Here is a 22,376-nt window from a genome sequence, read left to right on the forward strand (position 1 = left end):
ACTCAGAGACCTGGGATCCTGCCATTCAAAGTCTTCACAAAACCACGAGACCTCATTGCCCCTGCACCCTGCTGGCAAAAGGAAGAACATGGAGAACAAAGGAAGCATAGCCTTTCTCCTCGAAAAGCCTTACCCCAAATGGCACATAACACTTCTGCTCCCATTGTCTGAAAGTCAACCAAATGGGATTCCCGATTGTAAGAGAAGCCAAGAGGTTTAATCCAGCTGTGAGCCCTGGAATAAGAGGATGCACAGATTTGGGTGAGAAGGTATAGTCTTCACCCTTTGCAGTGTTGTGCCTATTTTAGACGTAATAAAATGGAGACTCAGAGAGATAATGGAATTTGTCCAAGATCATGTATCTTATGATAGAACTGAGACTTGCCTCTGTGTACACATGACTCCTAAAAGAAAAACAGAAGAGGCTAGAAGGATGGTTAATATTCCAGACACAATCCCACATTTGCCAGACAGAACCAATAAAAATACAAGACAATTAAAATGTGCATTTTATCTTTTTGTCTTTTTTTTTTTTTTTTTTTCCCTAGGGCCACACTTGCAGCATATGGAGACTCCCAGGCTAGGGGTCAAATTGGAGCTGTGGATGATGGCTTATGCTAGAACCACAGCAACGTGGGATCCCAGCCACGTCTGAGACCTTCACCACAGCTCACAGCAACACCGGGTCCTTAACCCACTGAGCAAGGCCAGGGATCGAACCCACAACCCCATGGTTCCTAGTAGGATTCGTTAACCACTGAGCTACAATGGGAATTCCTAAAATGGGTATTTTAGATAGACAACAAAGAAATTTTAGCATAATTATGTCATATTTTACTTGAAAATCCTGCAAAAAAGGAATGTTATAAGAATTACAAACTGCAGAGAATTACAAGTGCAAAGAAGGCATGGAGATGGATATGCAAAACCTGTTTTAAAACATTCCATGTAATATCTGAAAATTAGCTTGAAAAAATATGTAGTGCTTGAAAATTATAAGAACTCTGTCTTGACTCCATTCAAGATGAAATTGCCAGTGAATCAGGACTGCTCTTCGGATGAGCTCCATGTCACTGAAGCGTATGGGATGAATTGTCTTGAGGAACTCTCTGAGGACTCTCAAGATTTTTGTTTGTTTCTGGGAAATGTTTCAATGTAATAACCTCATAAGATGATATCCTGTAAAATTTCTATGAATAGTGGGTGTGGCATGGGAAGTGTAAATAGACAACTATTCTAAGATAACACCATTACCAATAAATCATGGATCTTATCAAGAACAAAGATTAAATGTTTACATTTTCTAAAACATGACTTGTTATTGTGAAGTCGCTGAGCAGACCTAATGGGTCTTTTTGTTCATAGCTGTTCCCTACACCATCTCATACGACTTCTGGTCTGGATGCTGTTAGCTTTTCCAACTCCTGCCTATACTATTTAATTCTCAGGAAACTCTGTCAGGTCCTATTTGCCACATGTTATGGATTAGAAAAATGAGGTTCAGAGATGTTCCAACAACACATTTCTCATCAGATAGGAATCTTGTAAGGCCTTAAATTGAAATTTCTGCAGTCCTAATCTCCCATCTCTCCATTAAGGTAATTAAATGTCTATCCTACCCTCCTGCCTGCCCTTTCCGTACTGCTGCCGCCCTAGACGCACATAAACAAAAGCAGTAACTGGATATTATGTGATTTGTGAACAAGGTCATTAGATAAGGAAGATGACATCCTGACACCAGCTGCAAAAGGCTTTAGATGCAAGATGAATGCGCAAGAAACTTTGCAAGAAGACTGAACCTCAGTCTTCCTCCTAAGGATACCCTGCATAAGAGTCACTTGAATGTGAAAATCATCTGTCAGCAAAAGATGGTTGATAAGAATTTTGTTTTTGTTTTGTTTTGCTTTTGTTTTTGAATACAAGTGAGTCAGAAAGGCAAGTAATAAACTGTCAAATCCCCAGCAGATGCAGCCTTGGCAGTGGCATGCAACAGGCCTTCATCTTTCCATCAGAGCTGATTAAGCAATGATTCCCAGTCATCACAAAGTATTCCATTAAGTTCTAAAGTTCTCTAATAATTTACTCAGTACGCTTTTCAATACTTGGAAAATCCACATGAGTTTTCCATTTGAGCACCACTAGAATGATTCATTCTTTTATTTTAGCAACAGTCCAGAAACAAATGGAGAGAAGGTGTATGTCAAAGGGATAGGAGAGGTGGCAGAGTGCAGAGGACCAGAAGAAGTGCCAGAACCATCTTTCATGGCTGGAGTGTGAGCCTATGATGAGAAAACCGAAAGGTTAATCTTGGAAAAAGAGGAAGTTGCACTTCTGATTTGAAAGAGATCTATTCATAGAAGAAGTCATTCAACGAAGTTTGAGGTAGCTTCAGCAGTCTAATCTGAGGATTTCAATCAAGAGGTTACTGAACTTGGACTCCTTCATCACTCTTAAGAAAAAATTTTAACAAAAGCCATAATGCTCACCTCTGCCTCCATCATCTGTTGGGATTCACATTGCTTTATCAATTGAGCTTGTCCTCACTTGTGTTTGGCAGATGAAGAATTGTTATTTTGGAAGCCCTTTAGACTCCCTTAGGCATGATCAAAATATAACACATCTCTCATTGAGAGAGTTGTTTGAAATAAGTGCCATTGTTAACCCCTCGCAGGCAAAATTTAAATTTTGTTGCACATTTTTATTTATTCATGTGTGGGCTGGCTATCTACCATATCAAAATTAAAGGACATGACTCTGAATTATCCAAAATATCTCTCATGTATTATCAGCAGGTGGCTAAATTTGTGTGGTAAATTTAAGAATTCTGGGGGGGGTGGGGAATAGGCAATGTTTATCTAGTTGTCATTATGTAGAAAATGGTGGCCACTTAGATTAATTCTTTTGCCCAGCACTCAGGCAAGAAGGTTCTTTAATGGTTTCACTTGTTAGCCATCTGCTTTCAGATTAGTGGAGTCACCCTTTTCAAATGTTTCAAAGCACTTTGCAGTCCTTTTTGTAGCCTTCGAAGCACAGTGGGAAAATAATATACTTCGGAGTCAGATGGACAGAAATTCAAATCCCAGCTTGACCTCCACATGGTTAAATGGTGTTGGGCAAATTGAGGTCTTGAACGCCTTCACAAAAAGCAAAGTTAGCGTATGTAAAGAACCCACAAAGTGTCTAACAGGTAGGAAACTTTTGGTAAAAGTCTGTGACAAAAATTTTACGTGATACTTGAGAGTTTATGTATGAGTTTATGCATTATTTCTCCTGCTCACCCCTAGTTTGTATAACCTCTGAAGTATTCTCAAGGCAGACAACATCAGAACACTACAGTTAGATATCCGAATGAGATAATAAAGATAAAAGAAATGAAAATAGTAAGAAAGTTAATCCAAGGTTTTTATTTTTGGCAGTATGTCACACCCAAAAATAAATTAACTGGGGAAAAAAACTTAATTCAAACACTGAGAGTGAAGGATCAAAGTTTTAAAGTATCTTTTTAATAGGTAGCTAAGTATGTAAAAAAAATAAGAAAAATTGCTAAAAACCAAAGTTCAAAGAGAGATGGAAGTGAGCGTACTATGTTATTTGCTGAAGTCAAGGCTACTAAAGCAGCAACTGCTGACCTGATTAACCTAGATCTGGGAGATGCAGCAACTCCACAGGGAATTCACTGGGTTGGTGAGACGGGAAGCCAGAGCTGAGATCTGCTATCACAAGTCAGTACTCTTGTACCAGTCAGAAATGATCAACTAGGTGATATCCACCCAGCAGTAAAGACAGGCAACGAGGGACTTTTCTATCGTTGTTGTATTAAAAAAAAAAAAGAAAAAAATGTCTTCCAAGAATTCGTAAGCATAACAAATATTATGGAGTGTGGGGGAGGGAAATATTCTAAAGTCTTGCTATTGGGAAGGATGGTAGAGGGAAGGCTTAACTATATATATTCTGTAAAATGTACATGTTACTACTTTAATAGTGACCACGGGCATACAAACAGTAGCTTTAACTTCAAAACTAGCAGACAAGAAGAAACATAATTTTTTAAAATTTTTTAATTAGGAAAAAAATAATTATAGAGAAGGAGAGAAAGAACAGAAAACAAAATAGAAAACAGAATGTAGGATAGTACATACAAATTCAATTATATAAGTAACCACAAGATACAAATTAACTGAATATGTATTTGCAAGACAGAGGTTGTGAAACTAGGTTGTTAAAAATCAAATAAAAAATCAAATCAGATGGTATCAAATAATGGATATGCTAGTAATAAAAATGACAATGCCAAGTGGAAGAGGAAATAGGAGTTTCCAGAAAATAAAACAGAAAGATAAAAATCAAGAAAGTAATAAAAGTTGAATGAGACAATTAGAGGATCAGTTTAGGAAGTGCAACACCCAAATAAAAGAAATTCCACAGAGAATAAAGAAAGCAGAGGAGATTAAAATGTCAAAATATGCAACATCCTTAAACTACAAATCAATATTGAAAAGATATCTGAAATATCCCAAATATTTAGAAATTGAAAAATTTCAACAAAATCTATAGCTCAAAGAAGAATTCACAAGGAAAATTTCAAATAACTTAGACTGAATGATGAAAACACAAAATATCAAAAATTGTGGGATGTTGTTAAGACAGTGTCTGGAGGGACACGTGCAGCGTTATACACTTGTATTAGGAAAGAAGTAGCAAGTTAACGAACTAAGTTTCTACCTTAAGAAAAAAAAAAGGAGAAAATTAAGTCCAAATAAAACAGAAGAATATAACAAAAATAAATTCAAGAGTAGAAAAAAATGAAATAGAAGAGAACGCCAATAGAGAAAATCAATGCAACAAAGCCATTTCTCTGAGGACACCAATAAAGTTGACACAGTGCTTGTCAGACAATGAAACAAAAGAGAGAAAACACCCTTTACCCATAACAACAATGAGGAAGGGCACAGGGTAGGAGCTGATCTAAGACAGCAAATGGTTTAGTGAAACAGAAGAGAAAGCTCAGAAAGATACCCACATATGCAACAAATATATTCCATACGACAGAATTGGTATTTAACAAAACGGTAAGAAAAAGCTGAAATTGTCCATTGACGATATCAGGACAATGAAACAGACAGAGTAAGAGTCACATCCCTCAGGTATAACCATGTGCTACACACACTCTGACTCCCAACTGCCAAGGACTTTTTCAAGCAGGGAAGTTTACTTTACCTCGTCAGTGGCAATCCAGGAAAGAGCAGGAATACTCCCTCAACTAGTGACTAATAGGAGTTTGTACATAAATGTTCCATCTCCCTCACCACTCAAGTGAAGAAGTGGGGAAATCTGAAATTCCGTGTCTGCACTGACTCCGCAGTACCTCAGTGGGATTAATCTCTGATTCCTCACAATGGAAATTAATTTGATCACGTGTTTGTTACTGGCTGCCTCCCCCTCCTGGTTTCTTCCCTCATACCACTACAGACTCACTTCTTCAACAAACTTCTCCAATGTAGTTTATTTAACTGTCCAGTGATGTTCTCAAATCATTTTCTTATGGTCGTTAGAATGGACAACCAAGATTGTTATCATGTGTGTAAAAAATAAAGGAGGGATGGGAGAGACGAAAGGTGGAAGGAAAGAAGACAGAGAATGGTAGAATAAATACTTAAAACATAATCCAACCACCTCTTACCTATAAGAGACTGCTTTAGATTTAAAGACACAAACAGGTTAAAATTAAAAGAATAAAAAAAAAGGGAGTTCCTGTCGTGGCACAGTGGTTAACGTATCCGACTAGGAACCATGAGGTTGTGGGTTCGATCCCTGCTCTTGCTCAGTGGGTTAATGATCCGGCGTTGCCGTGAGCTGTGGTGTCAGTTGCAGACGCGGCTCGGATCCAGTGTTGCTGTGGCTCTGGCGTAGGCTGGCAGCTACAGCTCCTATTAGACCCCTAGCCCGGGAACCTCCCATATGCCGCGGGAGCAGCCCAAGAAATGGCAAAAAGACAAAAAAAAAAAAAAAAAAAAAAAGAATAAAAAAATTAACAAGAGTTCCTGTCGTGGCACAGGGGAAACAAATCCAACTAGGAACCATGAGGTTTGGGGTTCGATCCTGGCCTGGCTCAGTGGGTCAAAGATCCAGTGTTGCTGTCAGCTGTGGTGTAGGTCACAGACTCTGCTTGGATCCCATGTTGCCGTGGCTGTGACGCAGGCCAGCAGCCATAGATCCGATTGGAACCCTAGCCTGAGAACTTCCATATGCCACAGGTGCAGCCCTAAAAATCAAAAAAAAAGGGGGGGTCACAAACAGTAACTAAAAGAAAAGTGGAATAGCTATAAATTACATTGTGAAAAGTAGGTTTTTGACTTAAAATTGTTACTAGAGACAAGGATATTTTATAATAAAAAGAGCAATCCATTAGGAAGACATAACAATTATATATGTGCAATTAACAACAGAACCTCTAAACACATGATACTAAAGGCATAGAATTGAAGGGATAAATAGACAGGTCAAGAACAATACTTGGAGATTTCAATATCATACTTTCAATAGCTGATAGAAAAACTAGGCTGAAGATTAACAAGGAAATAGAAGACTCGAACAGCACTGTAAACCGAGGATATCCTTGACACTGATAGAACTGTCTACCCAATAACAGCGTAATACACATTATTCTCAAGTAAATGTGAAACATTTCTTAGGATAGACGATACATTAGGCAACAAAATCATTCTCAATAAATTCAAAAGTGTTGAAATCATGTAAATTATGTTCTCTGACCACAATGGAATGAAATTAGAATTCAATAACAAAAGGAAATCTGGGAAATTCACAAATATGTGAAAATGAACAACACACTTCTAAATAACCCATGGGTCAAGGAAGAAATTACAAGGGAAATGAGAAAATACCTTCAGAGGAACAAGAATGAAAACACAGTATGCCAAGATTTACACAGAGAAAACAGTGCTTAGAGGGAAATTTAGTTATAATGATTTTAGTTACAAATGCTGCATTTGGCCATGATACACAGCATGAAAACTTTTAAACTCTGCTGGTAAAAGTACAAATTAGGGGAAAAATTGCAATAACTAATGCATTTGAAGATCTGCTACCTACCCCCAAACCAAGCACTCCCCTTCAAGGCACATATTGTATGCACAAAAATATTGTCCATCATTGTTCTGATCAGCATTGATTTTGATAGCAAAAAGTCAGAAATTATTCCTGTTACATCCAAAGACAAAAAAAAAACTGAAGAATTTTTATTTAATGGAATACTATCAAGTAGTGAAAGGAAAGGAACAAAAATAGAGATAGATAGATAGATAGATAGATAGATAGATAGATAGATAGATGATAGATAGATATGTAAAATGCACAAATAAATATCTATACAATAGTCTCCCTTATCCACAGTTCCATTTTCCATAGTTTCAGCTACCTAAGGTCAACCATGGTCCTTAAATATTCAATAGAAAATTCTAGCAACAACAATTCACAAATTTTAAATTGCGTGCCATTCTGAGTTGCATGATGTTGCACCATTCCACTTCCTCCTGCTCAGAATGTTCCCATCCCTCTGTTGAGCATATCCATGCTGTATACATCATCTACCCATTACTATGGGAAAAACATAGCGTATATAGAGTTCAGTACTATATCTGATTTCGGACATCTGCTAGGGGAAAGCATCCCCCATAAATAAGGGGGGACTATCATATATCCATTTGTATATTTCACAAAGAAAATATTGAACATTACAAAATCAAGTTGCAAAAGAATACATTAGCATGACATAAGTCATGTAAAATTTTAAATAGGCGTTCCTGTCCTGGCTCAGTGGAAAGGAATCCGACTAGAAACCATGAGGTTGTGGGTTCAATCCCTGACCTTACTCAGTGGGTTAAGGATCCAGCATTGCCATGAGCTGTGGGTTACAGATGCGACTTAGATCTGGCATTGCTGTGGCTCTGGCGTGGGCCAGCAGCTGTAGCTCCGATTCGACCCATAGCCTGGCAATCTCCATGAGCCGTGGGTGTGGCCCTAAAAAGACAAAAAGACAAAGAAAAAATTTTAAATATCCACAATAATACCAAATATTTTAGAGATAAACATATTTATAAAAGTTAGTGAAAACTCATGTGAACAGTAAATACCTAATACAAGTTAGTGCTTGTATTTGGTGTGAGGTAGGGGGAAGAGGGAATGTCACAAAGGCAGGACTCAAAGAAAACGTCAATTAAACTACTTCTTAAGCTAGTAAATGAGCAAATCTAAGTATTTTTATATGACAGAGTAATTAGTCATTTTAATTTTTAATTATAAATATAAGCACTTTCATAGTTGAGCTAAAGAGATCCTTCATGAAAATGAGCATTCAGAATTGCAGGTAATTATATTTAGAGCCTGGAGAAACTTGGGGAGATATTGGCCATGATTTTCTAATAAGACGTGGAGGAAAAGGGAAGAATGTGGAGAAGGAATTCTATGGTCAACCTCTGCCTGGGGAAAAGAGGAGGAAAGGCAGTTTGGGGGGCAAACTGATGAGTTCAGACCAACATGTATTCATAAAACCAGTGAAGTCTGTGGAACATCCTGATGGGCTACTAGAATTGTGTCCTATGGGAGTTCCCATTGCTGCGCAGCAGAAACGAATCCAACTAGGAACTACGAGGTTGCGTGTTCAATCCCTGACCTCGCTCAGTGGTTTAAGGGTTCACCATTGCCAGGAGCTGTGGTGAAGTTCGCAGACTCGGCTCAGATCTGGTGTTGCTGTGGCTGTGGTGTAGGCTGGTGGCTACAGCTCTGATTAGACCCCTAGCCTGGGAACTTCCATATGCCACCAGTGCAGTCCTCAAAAAAAAAGAATTGTGTCCTAGAGCTAAGAAGCTGGAAATGTTTATGTGGATGTCACCTAGGCAAATATAGTAGTTTCAGCCCTGGCATAGATGGATTTCTTTAAGAAAAGCACATGGAGGGAAAAAGTACTACGGTCTAGAGAGTCACTTGCCAAGAAAAGACGGTTTTTTTCAAGGAGGGGATGACCAAGTTTGCCAAATGCCAATGAAAGTGGTCCTAAGAAAAGTACTGAAATTGTCTATTTAATGTAGCAACATGAAAATGTCAGATTTTTTAGGATATAAAGTCACGAGAACCCTACGTTAGCTTTGGTAGTGACTTGATGGCCAGAATGAAAGAAAATACGAGTTATGTTAGAGTCACCTGAACAGTGATGTGGTCACTCCCAATACCAGCAGGCCTCCTAGGGCAGGCTTTACTCAGAAAAGGAATTGACTCAAGGGAGCCACTCTCTCCTTGTTCCCACACATAGTCCTTCAAGAAGAGAGGATTTATGGCTGATGTGGGATGGTCCGCCATGACTCAGTGTGAATGGACTATTTAGAGTGGTCACTGCCACAGCGTTTTTGAGGCTTTTGGCCGCCCCCGTGCCCATATTGGTAGCTCCTTAACTTCTAGGCCAGCTAGCCAACGTCCGGAAAACAGGCTGAGTTTCAACTGATTCAGAGTCATAAGCTACATAAATGTCTACAGTGAAGTATTCCATGGCTTGCCAAAAGTCACAAGAGGTGTCTGAAAAGAGCCTTTACTCTTTCCTCCACCTTACATCACCACTCAACCCCCCTGGGAACAGCAGTACTTAAAATGCTTTTCTTAAATATACTTCCTTTAATTTTTTTCCTTTAATCATCCATGCATAGAAAAATGCTAATTTTACACTTTGTAACGTGTGCTAAGTTGAACCTACTTTAAAACATGAAATGATTTGTATCTATTTTAAAACATGAAGAAAACTTTATTTTCCTACAACTTTCTGAGCACAGAAGCATTATTAATTTTACTTTTGGTTGGTGACCTTGAACCACAGGTGAAGAGTTTTGCATTAATTTCTGTAATTGCTTAAATTTAAGGAAGAAAGACAATGGAGATACTCCAGAATTTGACTTGGAAATTACTTTGGCTTAAGAAAGGAAATCTGTGCATTATAACTTTGGTAAATGAATAGACAATGTTTTAAAACCTATTCAAAATAATAATTATTGTCTATATTGCACTTGAAACAAATAATTAACTTATTTTTCCTATTTGGCCACACTGAATGAGAACCGCTGCTATTCAATTTATTTTAATACAATTTAAAATAATTATCTTGGTTAACTTCTTATTAATTCAAGGTATTTTTTGATTTTTTTCTAAGTCAGTATTTGTTTAATCATATGGAGGAATTACAAGGTATTTCTTAGCTCCTTTGTTTTTTCCATGCAGTCAAGTCTCTAGTGTTTATTGTATTGCATATGTGTGCATAGAGAACCAAAGTGGGTTTTTTTCAGATTTCCTTCTGAAATTCATCTTTTTGTCTTTAAACAGATAACCAATAACACATTTTAAAGCATAAGTGGAATATTATAGATACAGTCTAAGTGTGAGCTGAGACCCAGAGAATTCAGTCACTATAATAATCATATGATGTTTAGATGATTCTTCCTCCTTCTAGGTGTTTCCTTCCACATGGAGTGAGTTCATTACCTTGTTATTCCTGACCTCCGTCCATTTTCCTACTCAGTCTGCCCCAGGACAAGGTAGGAAGTTATCAGACTGCTGTGTGTGAAAAGTGAAACAAAACCATGCATATCCTTTGCTTTCCGCTTTCTCTCAGGAGTAAAAAGATTCAGAGACACACATCTATCTTTGTTGCTAAAATTCAGCTCTTGACACACTCACTGGTCTTTTGCTGTTTGTCCTAAAGAAAGATGGGTCTCACATCAACAGTAAAATAAGGAAGCATCCTTTCCATCCTAGTGATACTGGTGACAACTTGATCTCCACCTGACAATACTTTGCCTTATTTGCAATTTGATGCAGAACTAAAGTGGGGAAAGAGGAATGTTTTTATTGGGGCCATTAAAGACACCAACAATAACTGCAATTTATTGAGAATTTCCTTCATGCCAGGGGTCATTTGAAAGTTTCATATATTGCATATAATTTCTATAATGGCTCAAATAAGAAAGAAAAAGAAACAAAACAGCCTTTGGATTTGACAAATGGTCATGGACTAGTAAGGTCTATTTGCAGAGGGCTTGAGAGTGAAGGATAAGAAGCTCTTCATTTAGATTATCCAGGTGATTAAGTCTTTGCGCATGAGCTTGACTTCCAGTCTTCCGTCATTCGGTTTTCCCTTTTCTGGCATTTCTTCAGTTTGTGAATAACCATGTGATGCTCCCACATTTAGTCTAGACTGATCACACAGTCTGTGGTCTCTCCACCAGAGAATGGAAAAGATCATAACTTACCTTCTGTGGACTCTCTAAACTTCCACTGAAGCCACCTAACGCTGCCCCTAAAATTGTGTGGCCATCTCATCCCCCCTCTCTCTCTTTCACTCTCTTTAAATCACATGAGCATTATTGGCTTATTTTTTCAAGCAATCAAGCAACATAAAGTAAAAATATACAATGTTAGGAATCCACTCATTCACTTTTTCACTCTCTGTTTAGCTGCTATTGGACCCCCAAACTGGGATTACCAGGTAAAAGTGGGTTCTTTTTTTTTTCTTTTTTCTTTTTTTATTTTGTCTTTTTAGGACCACACCCATAGCAATTGGAAGTTTCCAGGCTAGGGGTCGAATCAGAGCTGCAGCTGCAAGCCTATGCCACAGCCACAGCCACTCAGGATCCAGGCCACGTGTGTCACCTAAACCACAGCTCACAGCAATGCCAGATCCTTAACCCACTAAAGAAGGCCAGGGATCAAACCCGCATCCTCATGCACACTAGTCGGGTTGGTTTCTGCTGCACCAAATGGGAACTCCCAGGAAAAGTGTTTTTGTACTTTGAATTTTCATAGAAAATTATACATCCTTCATATTTTTGTCAGGCTGAGACTTGAAGAATATCATAGTCTCTTTCAGAATTTATCTGACTACTAGAGAGAATGAATATCATATTAAATGTTTATTGGTCACTTTATTTTCCCTTCTGTAAATTATCTGTTAAAATAGTTTGCCCTAATTTCTATTTGTTTGTTTGTCTCTTTTAGGAGTTTGTAGAAGCTCTGTGTATGTTATTTTTCTGTCCTCTGTGTTGCAAATCTTTCCCTATGACTCCTCTTTTGACTTTACAATTTGTCATGGAGTTTGTAGACGTTTTCATCTCTTTTTAAAATATAGAGTATTATCCTCTAACTTTTAACAAGAGTCTGAGTGAATATAAACTTGGGCACTTCCACAAGAATTCAAGAGTATCACTCCAAAGGTTCCCAAAGGTATTGAAGGTTCCAAGTCACAAGAGCTATGAGGACTTTACATCATCATCTTGCTCAACAATGGAACCAAGCGAGTCCACTGACGTCTGTAATCTGGGGACCTCCAAAGAGTCACGTTGGACCTGTTGGACTTGTTCAAGAGCACTGAATAAGTCTGGCTGAAGTTGTATCGCCCAACCCAGTCATTCTGTAAACTGTATCCTTTTTGCACCAAGAGAAAATACAATGAATAGATTGAACCAGCCCTTCTTTTTAACGCTGTCTTACAGATCGCAACAGTGAATTATTTTATGGTGTGTTGTGGGAAAACAATATCCAGGCGATGGCATACTTTTGTATCGCATTTGAAAATTACTTTCACAAAAGATTCACTTAATCAATCTTCCAGAAATACCAGGGTGTTACATGATCTCCAATTCAGAACTGAGATTGACAGAAGAGAGAAGTGACAGACCCAAATAAAACAAATAAGCCACAGGCTGCCTTCCAGATACTTAACAGTTTTACCTCAAAATTCTATGAGGAATAATTCAATATAGTCTACTTAAACTTGAAACATTTCAAAGAGGCACAACTCCGAAGGCAATGTCTGTGGGGGTTTGGGGTGGGGCACAGTTCCTTCTTCTCTTGCAGATTTTTACTTCTGCAGCTATGACTCACTTCATCAATAGTCTTCTGAGTGTTTGGGTGCAGACGTCAAAGGTCTCAGCAGATCTGGTTTACACAGACTTTGACTTTAAACTGGAGTGAAATTCATTTCCAGAATAAACGTGGTAACTTTTCCTCTTAGATCTTTTGTGTTACCTAAAGTGTTCTTCTTATTGGAAAAATTTTTTACTGAAGACAGAGCTCAAAGCAATAAAAAGTTATTTAGAGAAAGACAAAAACTCTCAAAGTAAAATAGTTATTGTTGAGCTATTGGTTGAAGTTTGTTTTAGCAGAGACCACAAAAGGATAAAGCATGAAGTCAAATAATGTAAATGCTTCGGGTACGTGCAGACGTGGGGCATACAGAACCCTGGCTCTGCCACAGTTCGACCACACACGTGCACTGAACTCTGATGAAAATGGCAGAAATGAGAAGAGAACCGCTACCCTTCGATGGCTTATTACTATGTTCAAGGCTCTGTGCTTTATGCAAGTTAGCTACTTGAATATTCATACAACTCTAAAAGGCTTCATGAACCCATTCACAGAACTCTCGTGAAGATTAGGAGCAGCAAAACTCAAAACGACCGTCGGGGGCCATCTGCAGGATATTGGGCCTCTGCACATAACTGAACTTCTGTAAACATCGATGTGGTACAGAGACTGTGGCAGAATGGAAGATGTGTTAATTGAAAATTTTATTAGAGCAAAAGTCCTAAGATATTGGGGTCTACCATGGAAATATGATCTTTCACTAACCATAGCTAAAACCTGTTAGTTGTAGGGGAAGATAAATAATAATAATAATAATAATGAAGTTACAGTAAGAATCTCATTATACAAGATACAATCATTCTGGAAAGAAAAGTATTATTTCACACATTTCCCATGTGAAATTGCTCCAGATTGTAAAATGACTTTTCTGTATTGGAGTTCACTCAAATCCCATCTTGGGTACAATGTGCTTGCAGATCTAATTCTAAAAATATCCCTTTGTATTTTGGAACTTATAACTAGTCTACTAAGTGGGGAAAAAAGAATTGCAAGTTTCTCATTCTCTTATTTCTCTTAAGTGATCTGCTACAAAACACATCATTTATTATCTCTATTATGCCAAGCAGGTAATATTTTTGAAAGTCTCAAGGAAATTACTTGAGTGTAGGATTGTTCTGGGGCCATACTGGATGAAATCTTATTTTTCCACATCTGTTAAAAAGGTGGATGAGTCAGTTCTGAACAAACATTCCTACATTCTTGAAGATTTATTTTTTTTTGAATGATGATCCTGGATTTAGTGCCAGACTATGGAAAACCCCATTAAAATCAAAGGGAAACCATACCAGGGCCACGTGGTTTTTTATGAAGCCAAACTATATTGAGATGGGTGAACTCTGTTATTTCTTACAGGATAGCCTTTGGGTATTTCAGCAGTAGTTTGAGCAGAAGTACAAATCCAGAGTACGAAATAAAGGTGTCACTCATTTAAAAAGAAAGAAAGAAAGAAAGAAAGAAAGAAAGAAAGAAAGAAAAAAAAGAAAAAGTTCTCTTGTCTCTCAGACGGCTTATTTTAGAGAGAGGGTACAACAAATCAAATCCAGCAAACTTGGACTAATGTGAACCAATTCATGCAGTCAGAGGAAGCATTTGTATTAATGGATTGTCTTTAATAGACCTAGTTTGTGTAGTACAATATATTCTGGTAAGAGAGTGATTTTTCTTTCCCAAATATAAAATTGGCAATGGGGAGGAGGCAGCCATTTTCACCTGATCCCTGACTTCCTTTTCATTAAAATTTTAAGAAAAGTTTTCAGGGAGAAGACTGTATCCTTGCTTCTGAAGATTTTGGACTAGGTTGCTGCTAGCTTAGTACTACTAGTATGACTAGTTTAAGCATGGCCCTTCTGGGGTCTTTACTGGATGCTTCAGGTATTCAGTGAGGTCTTTCTATTCGGTCTGGTCAGAACTCTAAGGTTGTTGGCCCTGGTGTGGGCTCTGAGAGTTACTCAGCTTAATATTCAGCAACAAATTCAAGAGCCATAGACAGATTTCTGGAGCTCTTTTTCTACTTAGCTTCCTCCTCCCTAGTACTCTGCCCTGAAAATCACACCTGCCTCAGCCTCCCTGCACCTCAATGTTTGTCTTCTCAGGCAGCAAGATTGCTCTGATCTGCCTGGATGCCCCTCTCTGCACCACGTTACTATGTTTCCAGAACAAACTCTAAGCAGAAAGCAAAGCCATCCTATCACTTCTTTCCTGTGTCACCCTTCTCTCAGGGTTCATCGTCCTGAGCTGCTGTTGTTCAAGTCTAAAATAGTTGTTTCTTAAATGTTATGGTGGTTGTTACACAGTTGTATACAGACTCAAGAGTTATTGGGGTTAACTGTGGAAAACAATATGGAGGTCCCTTAAAAAACTAAAAATAGAACTACATCAATTTCACTCCTGGGCATATATTTAGGGGGGAAGAAAGCATAATTGGAAAAGATACATGCACCCCAATATTAATAGCAACACTATTTACAGTAGCCAAGACATGGAAGCAACCTAAATGTCCATCAACGGATGAACATATAAAGAAGATGTGATATAGATATAATGGAATATTACTCAGCTATAAAAAAGAATGAAATAAACCATTTGCAGCAACATGGATGGACCTGGAGGTTATCATACTTAGTATGTCAGACAGAGAAAGACAGGGATCTTATGGTTTCATCTATATGTATAATCTAGAAAATTATACAAACTTATTTACAAAACAGAAATAGACTCATAGACATAGAAAACAAACTTAGGGTTACCAAAGGGGATAGCAAGGCGGGGGGGCGGGTGTTGGGGAAAGATAAATTAGGAGTTTGGGATTAACAGATACAGATTACTATGTATAAAGTAGATAAACAACAAACACCTACTGTATAGCACAGGGAGCTAGCTATAGTCAATATCTTGTAATAACCTATAACAGAAAAGAACCTGAAAAAGAATATGTGTATGTAGCTGAATCACCTTGTAGTACACCTGAAACATTGTAAATCAACTATACTCCAGTGAAAAATTTTTTTGAAATAAAAACTTTTGAGTTTATGTTACTGGACTATACTCCAAATGAGTGTGTTCTACTATATGTAAATTATGCATAGATAAAGTAATTTTTAACACTGTGGAAATGATAATATACTATCATAGCTGCTCCAAGTGCTGAAAATTATTTTAAAGGGGTAGTTAGTAAGACATTGTGATATACAGATTAGTAGAACAGACTGGAAGAAGCCAGAAACACATTACCATATACTGAAATTTCAGTTATGACACATAAGGCAGTCAAGATCAGTTAGAAACACATGTAAAAGGAAATAGGACTAGGTCAATTGGTTTTCCATATCAGGAAATAAACTGCATCTTACTTAATTTATATAAAAATATATAGGTGATTAAACATCTAAATATGAAAAGTAAAAAGTATAAGACTCTTACAAGGTAACACAGGAGAATATCTTTATGGTTTAAGAGAGAGTTTCATATACACAAAAAATACAAACAAAAAAATATACTGATAGCTTTGACTACATTAAAATTTGAAATCTTCTACTTACCAAAGAGTACCATAAAGAAAGTGAAATGACAAGTTAAAAACTGTGAAATAATAGCCAAAGCACACAACTGAAGAAAATATAAATTTTGCAAACTAAAAAAAAAAAAAAAAAAAAATACTCCAATACAATAAGAATTTAAATAAGAATTTCAAAGAAAAACATGGATGGGAAATACACATATGAAAATATGCAGTCTTGTAAGCCATTTGGAAAATGCTTAAAACCCAAGGAAATATAATTTTTTATTTACCAACTTGGAAATTTTAAAATACTGTCAATATCAAGTGTTTGCAGTGATATAGATACCGGGAACTATTTTACACTACTGGTGGGAGTATAAAATGGTATAGCCATTTTGAAAAATAATGACATTTTTGGAGTTCCCAGTGTGGCACACTGGGTTAATGATCTGACTCATCTCTGTGGCATTGCTGGTTCAATCCCTGGCCCGTCTGGCACTGCTGCAGCTGTGGCACAGGTGAAAATTGTGGCTCAGATTCAATCCCTGGCCCTGGAACTTCCATATACTACAGGTGCAGCCAAAAAAGGTAAAAGCAAAGAAAAAAAAAATGACATTTTCAGGCAAAACTACCTATCAATCTTCCCAGACTCATTTACCTGGAGAAACTCTTATTCATAGGCACCTAAAAGATGTAGAAAATATAATAGCAGTTTTCATATTATCAAATAACTGGATAATTTGTGGGATAAGTAGATGCTGATATAGTGATAAATGGAGTAAGATGCACAGTGAGAGTTGACTGTAACCATTTAGAAACAACTAGACAATTAAAATAATAAACAGCGTGTTATTTGAGATGCTATAAATATTTAACAACTAGCACCATACAGACACTGGCCAATCAAACAATAAGAGTCATAAAAGGAGCTTTCCCCTTCTTCTGGAGGATCACTGACATGCCTGGCAGTAACTTTTATTTTCCAGATCATGGGAAAGTGCAGAAGGTTTCATGATATTAGCCTGAACACCCAGAGCCAGTGAATGTTCCAAAATATCCAAAATAGTCTTGGGATAACAACTGCTTACTGACTGATGAGAAAATACTTTGATATTTTCCAAACAGGTTTACAAGTGCTTAACAATTGAATACTAGCCACAGATACATTCATCAGTGAATAAACTACAGAGCAAAGTCAAGGTGTAAGGGACACAAACATTAAGGTGGAAGTTCTGTGGGCTGTGGGGAGCAGAGCAGAGAGTTGGTCCTGGATAGGAAAGGGCAGTCTGAGCTCAGGGAAAAATGATGTCCCACTTGTATGACACAATGTGGGAACAAGGTTTGCATGACTGCTGATTTTTATACTTTTCCCATATCATAAAACCACGTGTTTGTAATCACTCATTACTTAATATAAACAACAAAAACTGGTGAAAATTTTGAAAATAATAACAGTAATTTTTTAATTTTCTTTTTATACAATTTAATAGTTACACTCCATTTACTGTTATTACAAAATATTGACTTTATTCCCCATGTTGTACAGTATAACCTTTTATACCCAATAGTTGTGTCCCTCCCTCCCCCACCCCAATATGGCCCTCCCCCATCTCTCTCCCCACTAGGAGCCACTAGGTTGCTCTCTATATCTGTGAGTCTGCTTCTTTTTTGTTATAGTCACTAGTCCATTGTATTTTTTAGATTCCACATATAGGCAATATTACACAGTATTTGTCTTTCTCTGTCTGACTTATTCCACTTAGCATAATGCCCTCCATGTTCACCATGTTGCTGCAAATGGCATTATCTCATTTTATGTCTGAGTTGTATTTAATTATATATAATACACACACACACACACACACACACACACACACACACACCACATCTTCTTTATCTGTTCATCTGTTGACGGACACTTTGGTTGCTTCTATATCTTGGCAATTGTAAATAATGCTGCTAGGAACATTGGGGTGCATGTACCTTTTTGAATTTGTGTTTTTTAATAAAAGTAATATTTGATCAAAACAATCTCCTATTTGGTTGAAGAGATAGAGATGGGCACAGCAGAAGGATCAGTATAATTTTTAAGAGAAGAATTGTGGCAAAAGATGGGGATCCTGGCCAGGCAACTTGGGGCAAGTCGCTTAGTTATGTCTTCAGTCAAGCAGAAATACTCATATCTAAAAGACAGCTTTTGTCATAGGAGTTAGTTGAAGCAATGACCTTGAAAACAAGACTTCAACTACAGGATAGCAGTATTGTTCTGATTTTTTCTGCTGCAAATGTCCCCATTTGAAGATGAAAAGGCAGAAATGTAGGAGGATTTTTTTAGGCCTGCACAGCTAGCAGCAGATTTAGTGTGGGGAATATGGAACAGTGAGAAATATATCTCAGAAAAGCAGACTGGGTTCCTGACATATACCTTGCTCATTCCCACAACTATCTCTTTGCATCAAAAGTGGCAAATATATACACACGTATACATACACACACACATATATTTATACACATGTGTATGTGCGTGTGTGTGTATGCCTCCTCCATAAAGTGTTTCGCTCATTCTTCTCTGATCTCTAGACCACATGGAAAACTCGGCCTGTTTTTAAAATGTACCACATCAAGAAATAAACCCTGCAGTAAGAAAAGTAACGCCACTCCAGGAAATCTTTGTTTTTAGAAGATGGAGGCTTAATATAATATCAGCGATTATTGGCAGTAAATTATCTGAAAATATGACTTGCTCAATCAAGTTTCCAGTGCTAAAAGCTGTAAAATTCTGTTCAGGAGTTTTTGCTATAATTTACTTAAATAATTTTCAAGGAGAAAAAATAAATCTGTGTTCATAAAATATATTTTTATAGGATACCCAGTCTAGAATACTATCTCATCATCTTTGCAACTCTGAAGGTGAAAATTTATTTTTACTCTCTTTCTTAACTGCTCCTTTAAATCTAGCAATGGTTTCTGAGTGCAGTAGGATATTTTAACCCTACCAATTTCAAATCTTGAGTTCATTTTGACCTGCTGTGCTTTTAAAAGTCAGCAGTCAATATACCAGATGGCTTTGGCTAATCTTATATTGTTCCAAATACACCTATTTATGACTGACTCCCAGGGAATCTTGGAACATAGCAATTTGCTTGTTTTCCTCCCTGGGTTTAGTCAGCGTATTAAAAATGAACCAAGAGTAAGAACTAAATGAAAAAAATTGTTTGAGTTGCATATTATCCATACAAGCCAGGTCCAAAGCAGACATCCTTCCATCTGGATACTGATGGGTGGCATCCAGAAACCCTGTCCCAGAAAGAAATAATAGCCATGCAGCCCCACTTATAGAAAGAGCAACCCTAGGATAAATAAAATACCTTAAAGTGGAAAAATTCATTTTGATGCAGGTAAAGAATTTTGACAATGCCACAATCCTAGAATTGTTCTCAGTTATTTATCTGTGGATGAGCTATGGTACGAACATAAATTATCCATCTTTCATTCAGTATATAACATCAGTAGTAGAAAATGTAAAAATAAAAGGGACAGAAATCTATATAAGCTTCATTAGTTACTTAAATTGATAGAGGCACAAAAATTCTTGACATAATGTGAACTTGCACAATGTTGCCTAGAAAAATTGAACTTAGTAATAATAGCCTTCATATAAAAATGCACGTAGCAGAAGCTATAATCTATATTATTTTCTAGAAACCAAAACTATCAGTAAATTCATGTTTAGTACAAAAGTTATATGAAAATAATGGATTACTAAAAAATAATTTTATGAAAATAAGAATAGAAGACATTGGAAACAGTTTGAAAGAGAAAGAAAAAGAAAGAAAGAAAGAAAGAAAGAAAGAAAGAAAGAAAGAAAGAAAGAAAGAAAGAAAGAAAGAAAGAAAGAAAGAAAGAAAGAAAAGGGAAAAGAAAAAGAATTTAAATGACTGGAAGTTCCTGTTGTGGCTCAGCGGGTTAAGGACCCAACATTGTCTCTGTGAAGTTGTGGGTTTGATCCCTGGCCTCGCTCAGTGGTATAAGGATCCGGTGTTACTGCGGGCTCTGCCACAGGTTGCAGATGTGGCTTGGATCCAGTGTTGCTGTGGCTGTGGCTGTAGGCCACAACTGCAGCTCTGATTGGACCCCTAGCCAGGAACTTCTATATGCTACAAGTGCAGCTGTAAAAAGAAAAAAAAAAAAAAAAAACGTTTAAATGACTTAATGGAATTTGTTGTAGAATATACCATTTTAACCCCAATGCAATGATGTTACAGACAATTCAGTGCATTATACAAGCAACGTTGGATAGTTTTAGTTTAAACGTTTGTTTTGAAACATCTTAGATAGTCAAAGCAGAGCCTAGCAACCTCTACATCAAAGTGACTGGGTCAGAAAAGTAGTAGAAAGTCATTCTGTACCCACTTCTGAGATTTCCTCCAATCCAAAATTATTCCCTCCAATAAGCAAACTTGCTCTCCTTTCTGAGTTCCCCACTTTGTATATAAAATTTCTGGCTTAAATTTCACTGCCATCCTAAAATCATGCCATATCTCTACCCTCATTTCAGTGTGTCACCATAGTCCAATAATTCTGTCAGCTAAATTTCACTCCAATAAGTACTCTCATCTGTTTCTCTTTGGTGTAATAATTGCTACTTTTTAAAACACTTATCTCACCATGCCATCCTTCTGCTCAAAAATGTTTGGTTTCTGCATTTTAACAAATTCACTTGTACTAGACTAGCTCTCCCACCATAAAAAATGTGACGCGGTTTTTGTTTTTGTTTTTTGGACACGCCTGCGGCATGTGGAAATTCCTGAGCCTGGGGTCAAACCCAAGCCACAGCAGTGACCCAAGCCACTTGCAACGACAGTGCCAGATCCTTAACCCGCTCGCTGCGCCACGGAGAGCTCCAATAGCATAGTTTCAAGGCACTGTTTCAGACATTATCCATTTCCTGCTGGCTGTCAGCTGGGAGACCATCTCAGCTGCTTTGTCAATTTCCTTTTTCTTTGGAATGTAACATATTCCCAATTCCAGAAATTAGGGCATGGGACTCTCGAGAGAGGCATTTGTCTACTTAATATTCACAACCTGAACCCTTTCTCGTGTTGTTGAACAAGCTTCTAGCTAATGGACCCTTTGCAAAACAGCCATGACAGGCTAGCTTTGCTGGTGTTAAGTTTATAACCTTACATTTTGCTTGAGCGTGGGAACATAAGCAAGAGAAAAAGGGTGCTTCTATTTGAGGAAAACACAGGGGAAAAAAATCTACCTTCTAACTCTATTGGAAAGGAAACTGGGGATTCAATATAAATGTGTATCACTGTCCTACTGCTTTATCACATGGTACTTTGACATGGTGAATATATATTTAGCCTGGTGCCTGGATTTATTTTTAGTAGTTGACATTAATCCCTGATTCTTAAACAAAGATACACTTATTGGTCTGGATCACTGGAATCTAATAGAAGAGCAATGAAGTTCTCCAATGCAGATACAAATAAATGCACAAATAATTTTATTTTTTAGGCAAGGGATTTCACTTAGACATTGACTGAACATCTGTCCTGTTGTAGGCAATGACCCTGGCCCAGGGTTCAAGGATGTATAATCTTATGTGGAAGCTACATGTTTATATTCCTCATGTTTCAAAAGTAAAACATCTTGACCCTCTGGAGTAATAATTATTGTCAATGGTTAGGTACCCAGAAGCATGAACATTTGCAGTGATTGTAATACTGTAGTTTGAGTAATATCTTCCCATTACACAATCAGGAAACCAAGGTTCCAAGCAATTTACCTCTGGTCATCTAGCCTGGAATTTAATTGCCAGTCTCAGTGACTCCAAAGGCAATCCTCCTCTTACTAAATCATATTTGAAAATAGAGATTGGCTCATTTTGAAG

At 37.4% G+C, this 22,376-nt stretch overlaps 1 long non-coding RNA gene across 3 annotated transcripts in view; it reads right to left on the reverse strand.

The window, feature by feature from the left end:
• LOC106509908 (uncharacterized) overlaps positions 1 to 22,376 on the reverse strand; it is a 35,033-nt gene that overhangs the window by 3,600 nt on the left and 9,057 nt on the right. The window contains exon 3 of one of the 3 annotated variants that reach the window (XR_014839825.1): positions 134 to 234. The exons of the other annotated variants lie outside the window; for them this stretch is intronic. This is a non-coding gene — a long non-coding RNA (uncharacterized LOC106509908). The remainder of the gene's footprint in view (positions 1 to 133; positions 235 to 22,376) is intronic. 3 annotated transcript variants of the gene reach the window in all.

The sequence above is a fragment of the Sus scrofa genome, chromosome 3, assembly GCF_054392235.1.
Source record: "Sus scrofa isolate SSC_HxYL_T2T_F1_AM1 chromosome 3, Sscrofa_HxYL_maternal_Yorkshire_Landrace_v2.0, whole genome shotgun sequence".
Lineage (NCBI taxonomy): Eukaryota > Metazoa > Chordata > Mammalia > Artiodactyla > Suidae > Sus > Sus scrofa.